The sequence below is a fragment of the Lepidochelys kempii genome, chromosome 10 (genome assembly GCF_965140285.1).
Source record: "Lepidochelys kempii isolate rLepKem1 chromosome 10, rLepKem1.hap1, whole genome shotgun sequence".
NCBI classification, from domain to species: domain Eukaryota; kingdom Metazoa; phylum Chordata; order Testudines; family Cheloniidae; genus Lepidochelys; species Lepidochelys kempii.
This window is the reverse complement of record NC_136389.1, coordinates 58724582-58735778: the sequence shown is the minus strand read 5'-3', so window position 1 is coordinate 58735778 and position 11197 is coordinate 58724582. Positions and strand designations below refer to the sequence as shown.

At 43.1% G+C, this 11197-nt stretch overlaps 1 long non-coding RNA gene across 1 annotated transcript; it reads right to left on the bottom strand.

The window, feature by feature from the left end:
* Positions 1-538: 538 nt before the first annotated feature.
* LOC140894899 (uncharacterized) lies at positions 539-10439 on the bottom strand. Its single transcript, XR_012153987.1, has 3 exons — positions 10110-10439; positions 2590-2716; positions 539-587 (listed from the first exon to the last, which is right to left on the bottom strand). It is a non-coding gene; the product is annotated as an uncharacterized LOC140894899 (long non-coding RNA).
* Between the last annotated feature and the right edge of the window lie 758 nt (positions 10440-11197).

Below are 11197 nucleotides of genomic sequence, written 5' to 3'. Positions count from 1 at the left end.
GGAAAAACACCTAAGAAAGAATGAATTTAACGTCTTCATAGGGGTGAAGGGAGGGGCAGAGAGAGCGAGCGTACACAATGACAACCATCTTGAGTTAACTGCAGCATTACAAACCCCACTCCAATACCCAACAACTGGCAGGGAGATCCCAGACATTTAATTTGCATGACAGAAAACAAAATCATAATATCATTGCCTCCCTATCACGCATACACCACAGGTGACACCATCCTGGAGGCTGGTGTCAAAAAAGTGGTCAAAATACAGGTTAGTGCTGACTAAGCATTGCAGGGAACTTGTTTAACGTATGCCTCCTGCCACCAAAGGATGAAATCCTCACCTCACTGATGTCAGCGGGAGCTTTCACATTGGCTTCAAGGAGGTGAGGATTTCACCTTAAATGTCTAAATCCCCATATGTTTGCAGTGTTGTTGTAGCCATGTCGGTCCCACAGACCTGAAGAAGACTCCATGTAGCTTGAAAGCCTGTACCTTCCACCAATAGACATTGCTCCAATAAAAGATATTACCTCACCCACCTTGTCTCCCTGTCTGCATCTAATGTTCATGGTCCTGGTGTTAACCTCCCTGCAAAGAAGGGAGCAAAATCAGGCACATGTGGTTTTTTGGAGAGGGTGGCATGGAAGGGGAACCATCAGGAGAATAAGGAAAATAATTACTTTCCCCTTGGATATCAAAATAATCACAAGGAAAGGAAGTCCTCGGAGTGTGACTGCTGCCTAGTCCCACGACCTAATTACAACAAACTGGATGGAGTAAGCACACAAGCTGCTCCATGAAGTCTTGGAGAGAGAGAGAGAGGAGCTGCTGCACAAACCTCTGCTTAGAGGCACGTATTCCTAACAACTACTGGCTGTACATGAAGTAGTAGTTTTTAATAGTAGACAATCCAAAGTCACAGGCCATGTACATTGTTGTAAAGCGATCAAACCAAACACTGCATGCACCTCAAAGGCATCTGAATCAGTAAAAACACGGTGGCTAAATAAAATGTAAAATGCAAACCACACACATTCCAACCTACTCCACAACAAAAAGGTACAAAATAATCAAGCTGTAGAACCAGCAGCTGGGGTTTTAGGATCTCTGCCTCACATCACAATGGGTTCTTTGAAATCTGAGAAACTTTTGCGGTTGAACAGAACAGCTTTCAAACAAAGACAGAAGGAAGAAAGAAAAACTCCACCTAAAATATTTACCCTGCCAGCAAGAGTATTTGTACCCTTTTCTTGTTCCAAGTCTTTTATCTGTTTTACAGCACAACCAGCAGCAGGCCCTTCTGTCTCTCTCAGCAAGATTTCTTCTGTCTCTCAGCAGCTCCTGTCTTGACTGTGTGCCACTGGTCTTTCTATTCCCTTGAGCACATGCTCCCATTAGCAACCTTTTCATTTCATGAAGCCAAATGAAAAAAAAAAAAAAAAAAGTGATTTTCAAGCTAAATCTCAGCAAGTTAATCAACTGGGCTTCCAACAACTTCTCTAGCAACCACATTCCTTTGCCTTTTTGTTTATTAGATGTGTTACATACAGGAGCCTGACATGATAGAGATTACAGCTTCAAGGAATTTGGATGAGTCCCAACAGAATCATGAGCTTTTGGGACACAGGTGAGACCAGTGCTTTTTCAAGAGGCCCAAATGTTATGATTTGTGGTGTATTAGGAATAGGATTTATGAAAGTTTAATTTGAAGTTTAGAACATGCAAAATCTGAGGGGGTTGGGTATTCTATTTACACAAAATCAACCTTAATTTGGAAAAATTTATTAGTTTGTTAACTAAGTTCTGATTGAAGAATTTTTATTTATGGGTATGATGCATGAGCCACTAAGAACCCAGGTTGACTTTCAGATCCCAGACAAGCCTGTGATATTGTCAGTTAGAAAAAGCACCCTTTTGCCTGTAGTCTGAGGTGATTTGACATGCACATTAGAGAGAGCTAAACACAGACCCCAAGATGCCATTTTTCAGTCACTTTTTAGAGTAACACTGTATTAAAAGAACAAAAACAAAACAAAAAATCTTCCCAGCTTTAGAAACTTTATCCCATTACCATAAAACACTTACTTAGAAGTGAAGTGTTAGAAGTGACTAAGCCCATTTCATAATTTTTAAAATGTTACTGTGGCTTAGAGAGTGATGTTTAAAAATGTCCAATGAATGATCACTAACACAAACACACGTAACATCTGTACAATCATGCTAAGCTTTTGCTTTTATTAAGACACTAATATAATTTCTCCTCGAGCTATTTTGCAGGTCTCAGGTGCGTTCATTTGGCCAACTCTTCTTTATTTTCTACATTCCTGTTTTTAGCAATTTGTTCCGTATGGTATTTATTTCTGTTACTTAGTCATGAAATGTGCATGGTGTTCCCTTGGACCTTTTCACGTCCAAGTGTTGGTGGCTAACTTTAGACTGCACTGCCATTGCCCTCTTTTCATGCATCTGGCATCTGACTGCTGGGATAGCAATACATTATGTACTGCAGCTTCCAGAGAAGTGCAGCACTTTAGTAGTTAGCAGTACCCTGAGGATCTGATCCTGCAATCTTTCTGCAAGCAACACTCACATCAGTTTCAGTAACTTCATTCAGTAACTTCATGACCTCGGATCGCTACCCCTTCCTGCTTCTCCACGTGGGCACCAATGATACTGCCAAGAATGACCTTGAGCGGATCACTGCGGACTATGTGGCTCTAGGAAGAAGAATAAAGGAGTTGGAGGCGCAAGTGGTGTTCTCGTCCATCCTCCCCGTGGAAGGAAAAGGCCTAGGTAGGGAGCGTCGAATCGTGGAAGTCAACGAATGGCTACGCAGGTGGTGTCGGAGAGAAGGCTTTGGTTTCTTTGACCATGGGATGGTGTTCCATGAAGGAGGAGTGCTGGGCAGAGACGGGCTCCATCTTAAAAAGAGAGGAAAGAGCATCTTTGCCAGCAGGCTGGCTAACCTAGTGAGGAGGGCTTTAAACTAGGTTCACCGGGGGAAGGAGACCAAAGCCCTGAGGTAAGTGGGAAAGCGGGATACCGGGAGGAAGCACAGGCAGCAATGTCTGTGAGGGGAGGGCTCCTGCCTCATACTGGCAATGAGGGGCGATCAACAGGTTATCTCAAGTGCTTATATACAAATGCACAAAGCCTTGGAAACAAGCAGGGAGAACTGGAGGTCCTGGTGATGTCAAGGAACTATGACGTGATCGGAATAACAGAGACTTGGTGGGATAACTCACATGACTGGAGTACTGTCATGGATGGTTATAAACTGTTCAGGAAGGACAGGCAGGGCAGAAAAGGTGGGGGAGTAGCACTGTATGTAAGGGAGCAGTATGACTGCTCAGAGCTCCGGTATGAAACTGCAGAAAAACCTGAGTGTCTCTGGATTAAGTTTAGAAGTGTGTGCAACAAGAGTGATGTAGTGGTGGGAGTCTGCTATAGACCACCGGACCAGGGGGATGAGGTGGATGAGGCTTTCTTCCGGCAGCTCACGGAAGCTACTAGATCGCATGCCCTGATTCTCATGGGTGACTTTAATTTTCCTGATATCTGCTGGGAGAGCAATACAGCGGTGCATAGACAATCCAGGAAGTTTTTGGAAAGCGTAGGGGACAATTTCCTGGCGCAAGTGCTAGAGGAGCCAACTAGGGGGGGCGCTTTTCTTGACCTGCTGCTCACAAACCGGGTAGAATTAGTGGGGGAAGCAAAAGTGGATGGGAATCTGGGAGGCAGTGACCATGAGTTGGTTGAGTTCAGGATCCTGACGCAGGGAAGAAAGGTAAGCAGCAGGATACGGACCCTGGACTTCAGGAAAGCAGACTTTGACTCCCTCAGGGAACGGATGGCCAGGATCCCCTGGGGGACTAACTTGAAGGGGAAAGGAGTCCAAGAGAGCTGGCTGTATTTCAAGGAATCCCTGTTGAGGTTACAGGGACAAACCATCCCGATGAGTCGAAAGAATAGTAAATATGGCAGGCGACCAGCTTGGCTTAATGGTGAAATCCTAGCGGATCTTAAACATAAAAAAGAAGCTTACAAGAAGTGGAAGGTTGGACATATGACCAGGGAAGAGTATAAAAATATTGCTCGGGCATGTAGGAATGATATCAGGAGGGCCAAATCGCACCTGGAGCTGCAGCTAGCCAGAGATGTCAAGAGTAACAAGAAGGGTTTCTTCAGGTATGTTGGCAACAAGAAGAAAGCCAAGGAATGTGTGGGCCCCTTACTGAATGAGGGAGGCAACCTAGTGACAGAGGATGTGGAAAAAGCTAATGTACTCAATGCTTTTTTTGCCTCTGTTTTCACTAACAAGGTCAGCTCCCAGACTGCTGCGCTGGGCATCACAAAATGCGGAAGAGATGGCCAGCCCTCTGTGGAGATAGAGGCGGTTAGGGACTATTTAGAAAAGCTGGACGTGCACAAGTCCATGGGGCCGGACGAGTTGCATCCGAGAGTGCTGAAGGAATTGGCGGCTGTGATTGCAGAGCCACTGGCCATTATCTTTGAAAACTCGTGGCGAACCGGGGAAGTCCCGGATGACTGGAAAAAGGCTAATGTAGTGCCAATCTTTAAAAAAGGGAAGAAGGAAGATCCTGGGAACTACAGGCCAGTCAGCCTCACCTCAGTCCCTGGAAAAATCATGGAGCAGGTCCTCAAAGAATCAATCCTGAAGCACTTGCATGAGAGGAAAGTGATCAGGAACAGCCAGCATGGATTCACCAAGGGAAGGTCATGCCTGACTAATCTAATCGCCTTTTATGATGAGATTACTGGTTCTGTGGATGAAGGGAAAGCAGTGGATGTATTGTTTCTTGACTTTAGCAAAGCTTTTGACACGGTCTCCCATAGTATTCTTGTCAGCAAGTTAAGGAAGTATGGGCTGGATGAATGCACTATAAGGTGGGTAGAAAGCTGGCTAAATTGTCGGGCTCAACGGGTAGTGATCAATGGCTCCATGTCTAGTTGGCAGCCGGTATCAAGTGGAGTGCCCCAAGGGTCGGTCCTGGGGCCGGTTTTATTCAATATCTTCATAAATGATCTGGAGGATGGTGTGGATTGCACTCTCAGCAAATTTGTGGATGATACTAAACTGGGAGGAGTGGTAGATACGCTGGAGGGGAGGGATAGGATACAGAAGGACCTAGACCAATTGGAAGATTGGGCCAAAAGGAATCTGATGAGGTTCAATAAGGATAAGTGCAGGGTCCTGCACTTAGGACGGAAGAACCCAATGCACAGCTACAGACTAGGGACCGAATGGCTAGGCAGCAGTTCTGCGGAAAAGGACCTAGGGGTGACAGTGGACGAGAAGCTGGATATGAGTCAGCAGTGTGCCCTTGTTGCCAAGAAGGCCAATGGCATTTTGGGATGTATAAGTAGGGGCATAGCGAGCAGATCGAGGGACGTGATCGTTCCCCTCTATTCGACATTGGTGAGGCCTCATCTGGAGTACTGTGTCCAGTTTTGGGCCCCACACTTCAAGAAGGATGTGGATAAATTGGAGAGAGTCCAGCGAAGGGCAACAAAAATGATTAGGGGACTGGAACACATGAGTTATGAGAAGAGGCTGAGGGAGCTGGGATTGTTTAGCCTGCAGAAGAGAAGAATGAGGGGGGATTTGATAGCTGCTTTCAACTACCTGAAAGGGGGTTCCAAAGAGGATGGCTCTAGACTGTTCTCAATGGTAGCAGATGACAGAACGAGGAGTAATGGTCTCAAGTTGCAGTGGGGGAGGTTTAGATTGGATATTAGGAAAAACTTTTTCACTAAGAGGGTGGTGAAACACTGGAATGCGTTACCTAGGGAGGTGGTAGAATCTCCTTCCTTAGAGGTTTTTAAGGTCAGGCTTGACAAAGCCCTGGCTGGGATGATTTAACTGGGAATTGGTCCTGCTTTGAGCAGGGGGTTGGACTAGATGACCTTCTGGGGTCCCTTCCAACCCTGATATTCTATGATTCTATGATTCTATGACAGTATTTCTAACCCTGACAGCGGTGTGGTGAGGGTAAATACATTAAAGATTGTGAAAAGAAAAGGAGTACTTGTGGCACTTTAGAGACTAACAAATTTATTTGAGCATAAGTGAAGTGAGCTCACTTCATCGGATGCATGCCAGTGAGCTGTAGCTTACGAAAGCTTATGCTCAAATAAATTGGTTAGTCTCTAAGGTGCCACAAGTCCTCCTTTTCTTTTTGCAGATACAGACTCACACGGCTGCTCCTCTGAAACCTGTAAAGATTGTGAGGTGCTCAAGTACTACAGTAATGGGGGCTTTATAAGAACCTTGATAGATGTCATTTCACTCTCTTTACAGCAAATATAACAATCTTCACTGCAGCAGTGAAACAGCAGGAAATGACTGTGAGCAGATACCCCAGTCACATGATTCCTCTGTTGAGTGTGGGTTTGGTTTAACACTCCTAGGAAAGGTGAATAAAAGTTGCTAAGGACTCTGACAAACATTTCACTGGCAAAGCTTGGGGAAAGGCAGCAGTGCTTCAAGGCGTCTGGCTTTCTTTAGTACTGTAAGAATCCCTGGAATTTTTTCAAACAATTATATGACCGATTACATTGGTAAATTATTATCAATCCCATGCTGTCCCCAGGATGTTCTTACAAAGCTCTTATTATTATTATTATTTTTAAATTTAACTTGTAAGGCATGTTGCTGTTCCTCACCATTACTTGTTATATTATTTCTTGCAGTCAGAAATAGGTGACTAAATGCTAGAGAAATACAATATTTTAATTCTGAGTGGGAAATGTGCTTTGTAAATGTGCAGAATATGACAAGGTCAGATTTATTTTTCAAACTATTCAGCACAGTTCTTCACCTTGAAATACAAAGGCCATGTCCATATTTTTTTTACTAAACTTTTTGCCTATTTTGACATCTTAATTTGTACATTTTCAAGTGGCAACTGCTTGTTAACATTTTAATTTACAAGCAAATTATTTATTGATCCCTGCTGCTTGTTCATTCTCCAACAGAGGGCAGCTCAAGTAGGCAGCAGCAATTTAGGTATAAAGGCTAACATTGTCCTTTCTAAATGTTATGAATTTAATACATGTGAAAGGTGCCAGAGCTTAGTTCTGGACAGTAAAGTCCTCTCTCCACAGAGCAGGAGGATGAAATTAGATTGTAAACTCTGAGAGATAAGGACCATTTTTTTGTTCTACGATTGTACAGTGCCTAGCACAATAGCTCTCTGGACCCTATCAAGGCCCCAAGGCACTTCTGTGATACAAATAAATAATGAGCTTCTCCACAGTGTCCCAACGTGCCACAACTCTGACCAAAAGGGCTGGGACAAAGAAGATGGTCCACACAGCTCATTCAATCCTTGACCTCTCTGCTTAGACTGCTAATCAGGCTGCCAATGAGTGCGGACAGTGGTGGTAGGTTTTTGTGATTTGAATGTATGCCTACTAAACAGAAACCAGCAAACTCATTGTACAAAGTTTTGGGGACAGATTCAGATTCTTGTTTATACCAAAGGATTCATTGAGTTACTCCACATTTATAGTCTTGTGAATCAAATCAGAATCAGGTCCTTTAACTTTAAGAAGTAAAAAAGTAAAAGTTATTTGTATTTGGGAAAAAGTTCCTGCATACCGCAGTATCAAAAGATTGTGGTTAACTCAACTGTAGTGATAAGGGGACCTGAGCAGGAGAACTATGTATATATCTATTTATCAGGTCTCTAGCGTTCTTAATTATATTGTTTGTAAGAGACTTTTACTTTCTGCTGCTGCAATCCTGTATGAATACTGCCTCCAGGGAGTAGCATGACAAGGATTGTGTATCTCATATGACTATCCCAAGCAAGCTAGATTTTTAATACTAATTCATTTTAACCACCTCACATCCTATGCTGTACTATTGGTTATGTTCATTATCATTTAAAAGCTCCAGCAAAAAAGTTGCCTTATGGAAAAGCATCACCGTTTTTGAAGGATTTTTGACTAACCCAAAATGAGTCATCTTAATATGCTGGGGAAAATAGGGATCTTCCATTACCATGTTGGCTGTCAGATAATGGAATTGGTGGGGCAGGAGCCAAAATTCAATAAAATGAACTTAAATGGTAAACTCTCAAGTGGAATACTCTTGAGCCATTCCAGAGAGCTTGTAGTTAGGCTGACTGGCCCTTATTGTCCTATTGGGAACCTTAATAAAATCTTTAAAGGAAAGGAAGTGCTTGTTATGAAATAGATTATTGGAGCGTCTCATGTCAAGAGGGACTTGGCCATAACAATTTACTCATTTATCAACACCTCAAATTTCTCTAAGGGTTAAGTCCTGTGCCTACAGCATGGTAGTAGAAGGCCAAAAATTCAGCAGAACTGCTGTGTTGCCCCTGCCCACCAGGACCTAAAGCAGAGAGGCCCTACAAAATGACTTCTAAGTACTGCAATGGCAAGCACTCTACAGGGGGATGGAGAGAGTGAGTTGTGAGGCAGCTAAGTGGCAGGAGTGTGGCTTCTGGGTCTTTCAACCTAGTCTGTAACTCCACCTAGGGATACAGGGGAAAACTAGGGTCCAGTGGGGTGTGGTAGTGGCAATGGCCAAATTGCCAAGGTTCTCTGTACCCTTCCTCCAGGTTAGGAGAGAGTTCCATCAACTCAGCAACCATGTAGTACCTAAACACGAAGCTCTTTTACTTAAGATTTGTTCTGGTGACTAGCATTTCTCTCTTTGAGGGGTAGATTTATATCTGGGCCTCTAGCCAATATTCGCATGCATGCGCCCACCTTTAAAACAGTGCACATATAAACTTGTTAACATTTGCAGGTGCAAACATCTACTAAAAATTCCAAAATTTGCGTCCATCTGTAAGTCTGTTTAAAGAGCACGCTGGTTGAAGTTTTTCAGCTAAAAAAATAAATGGGTTTGCATAAAAATAAAATTGAGGGGAAAAGTATTTCAGTGACTTTGGATTTTCAACAGGAAACTTGAGAACAAGCCAAAATTGTTATTTTCATTCAGCTCGTAAAAAGGCCATTTGTATTTGTTTTCTGAAATCTCAGAATTACTGGTTGGGGGGAGGGGGAGTTTTGAAAATGTTTCCTCTTTCCACTCTAATTTTTTTCAAAGTCTCCCCAACTTTCCAAACATTAAGAAGTGGCAAAAGGAAAAATGAAATGCTGTAAGTCTGCCACCTCTAACGTTTCTAAAGCTGAAGTAGTTTTGAAAATTTAGAGTAGAAAAAAATGGGGGGGGGGAACCCTGACACTATTCAGTTTACTGGAATCACTGAAAGACAGGCAAGGAGGAGAAAAGGGACAACAAATTTTGAAAATCAGAGTTAAAAATAAACACAAAATTTTTTAAAAGAAATTATCCCATTCCAAAGCCTATGATTTATTTTTGTGAAATTGTTTTTCCATTTTTCAACCAGCTGTGCTTGCAGGTGTTTGTATCTGCAATATTGACGTGCAGGTTCGCATGCACACAAGTGGAGGTCAAGGGCTGAAAAAAAATCAAGCCCTAGTAGAGAGCCCTGGGTTAAACTGCAGCACAGACACTACCAAGAACAAAGTATTACCTAGACTAGAGAATAAGTTATGATATTGGAAGGGATAGGAAAGAAGTGATGGAGTAACACTACGCTACATAAAATGTATTGTCTTAGTATATCATCTTATGCTGCTACAAGATTACCTCTGGTCATATGGGACCAAAGATTGGTGGTCGCTTTTATTATTTTTAATAATGATTTTTAATCAGAGTCCTGTTTGCAAGGTGGTTCTTACCTATGTAAATATTACACACTTGATAAGGAAACTAGATTATCAAGTTCATTACAAAATTACTTGAAATAAAATGTATGTTTAAGCCAAATATATGAGAAACTAATGTGCTCCCAGGATAACTGAAACTAATATTACAATGTAGTCTACATATTCTTGTTGCAGAATTTCTTTGAAACTCAGAATCAGATCATAAGCACTTTACTTCTCACTTTTAATAAAGGTCATTTAAAAAGAACTATTCTGTGGTCTGAAGGACATACACAAGTCTAAAAATATACTCCAAAATCCTCTACAATTTGAATCACACCAGAGTATGTTGAGTATATGCCAAAGCCTATACATTACGTTATAATTTGTTGGGTTCAGCATGCAGCTTGCCTGCCCTGCCGCGCCCCCTGGTGGCCGAGTGTGCACTGCAGGTATTGCTGCTCCAGTTTCCAGTCTCTGCGGGTGAGAGAGGGGAGAGAAGCACACATGTGGTTGAGCCTTCTGCTGGGTCACTGCATTCAATCCCCTTCTGGGGAAACAAGTGTTCAAACAAAAAGTTTCAAAAACAGAAAAGGTTCTTTTTTGCCTGCTTGGGCTCCCCTCCTTCTCGGCTCTAAGTCTCTCCATTCTAAGATGGAGCGATGAATTCCAGGCTGCTTCACATACTCAGCCCCTCTGGGCTATTGTTTCGTTTCTCTGGGTATGTCTACACTGCAATAGACACAAGCAGCTGGCCCCTGCCAGTTGACTCGGGCTCCAGCTGCCAGCCAAAGCCTGAATGTTTACATCACAATTAAACAGCCCATTAGCCCAAGCCAGCTGGCAGCAGCTAGCTGCCGGTGTCTAATTGCTGTGAAGACATACTCTCTGTGGCTCTGGGATAGAGCCTGGGAGTCAGGGCTGTTTCCTTGGAGTCCCCTTAAAGTCATCTGTAGACCCTCACTCAAGGCCTTCCATAGAAGTCCGCCCATTTTGCTCTGTGGTTTTTTCCCTTCAAACTGAGTTCTCAGCCCTGATCACCTAGCTGATCAGGACCAGCTTGCAAGGGGCAGGGAGGTATGGGGGAGAAGGGAGCTAATCTGACATAGTGGCTGAGCTAATAACTCTTAAGGGGCCAGCCATCCTGTGACAGGGCTTTGAAAACATTTATGCACATTAGACAGTTGTGGGTTGACCGGCCTTCACAATTCACTGATGCCCCTTGAATTTTTTTCTGTGGTATCACCATATATTACAGTAGAGTAACTCAAGGCCTAAGGCAAAGCCCACTGAAGTCAATATGAAGGCGCCCATTGAGTTCAATGGGTTTGGAATTAGGCTCTTACTGAGCAGGCCAGACAAGCTTTCTAGATTACTCAATTACTACAAATGTGGCTATTTCCAGTGCTATCCAGACACTTAATTCATTTTCTATTATTCATCTCACAGTGAATTGCTTCTGATCT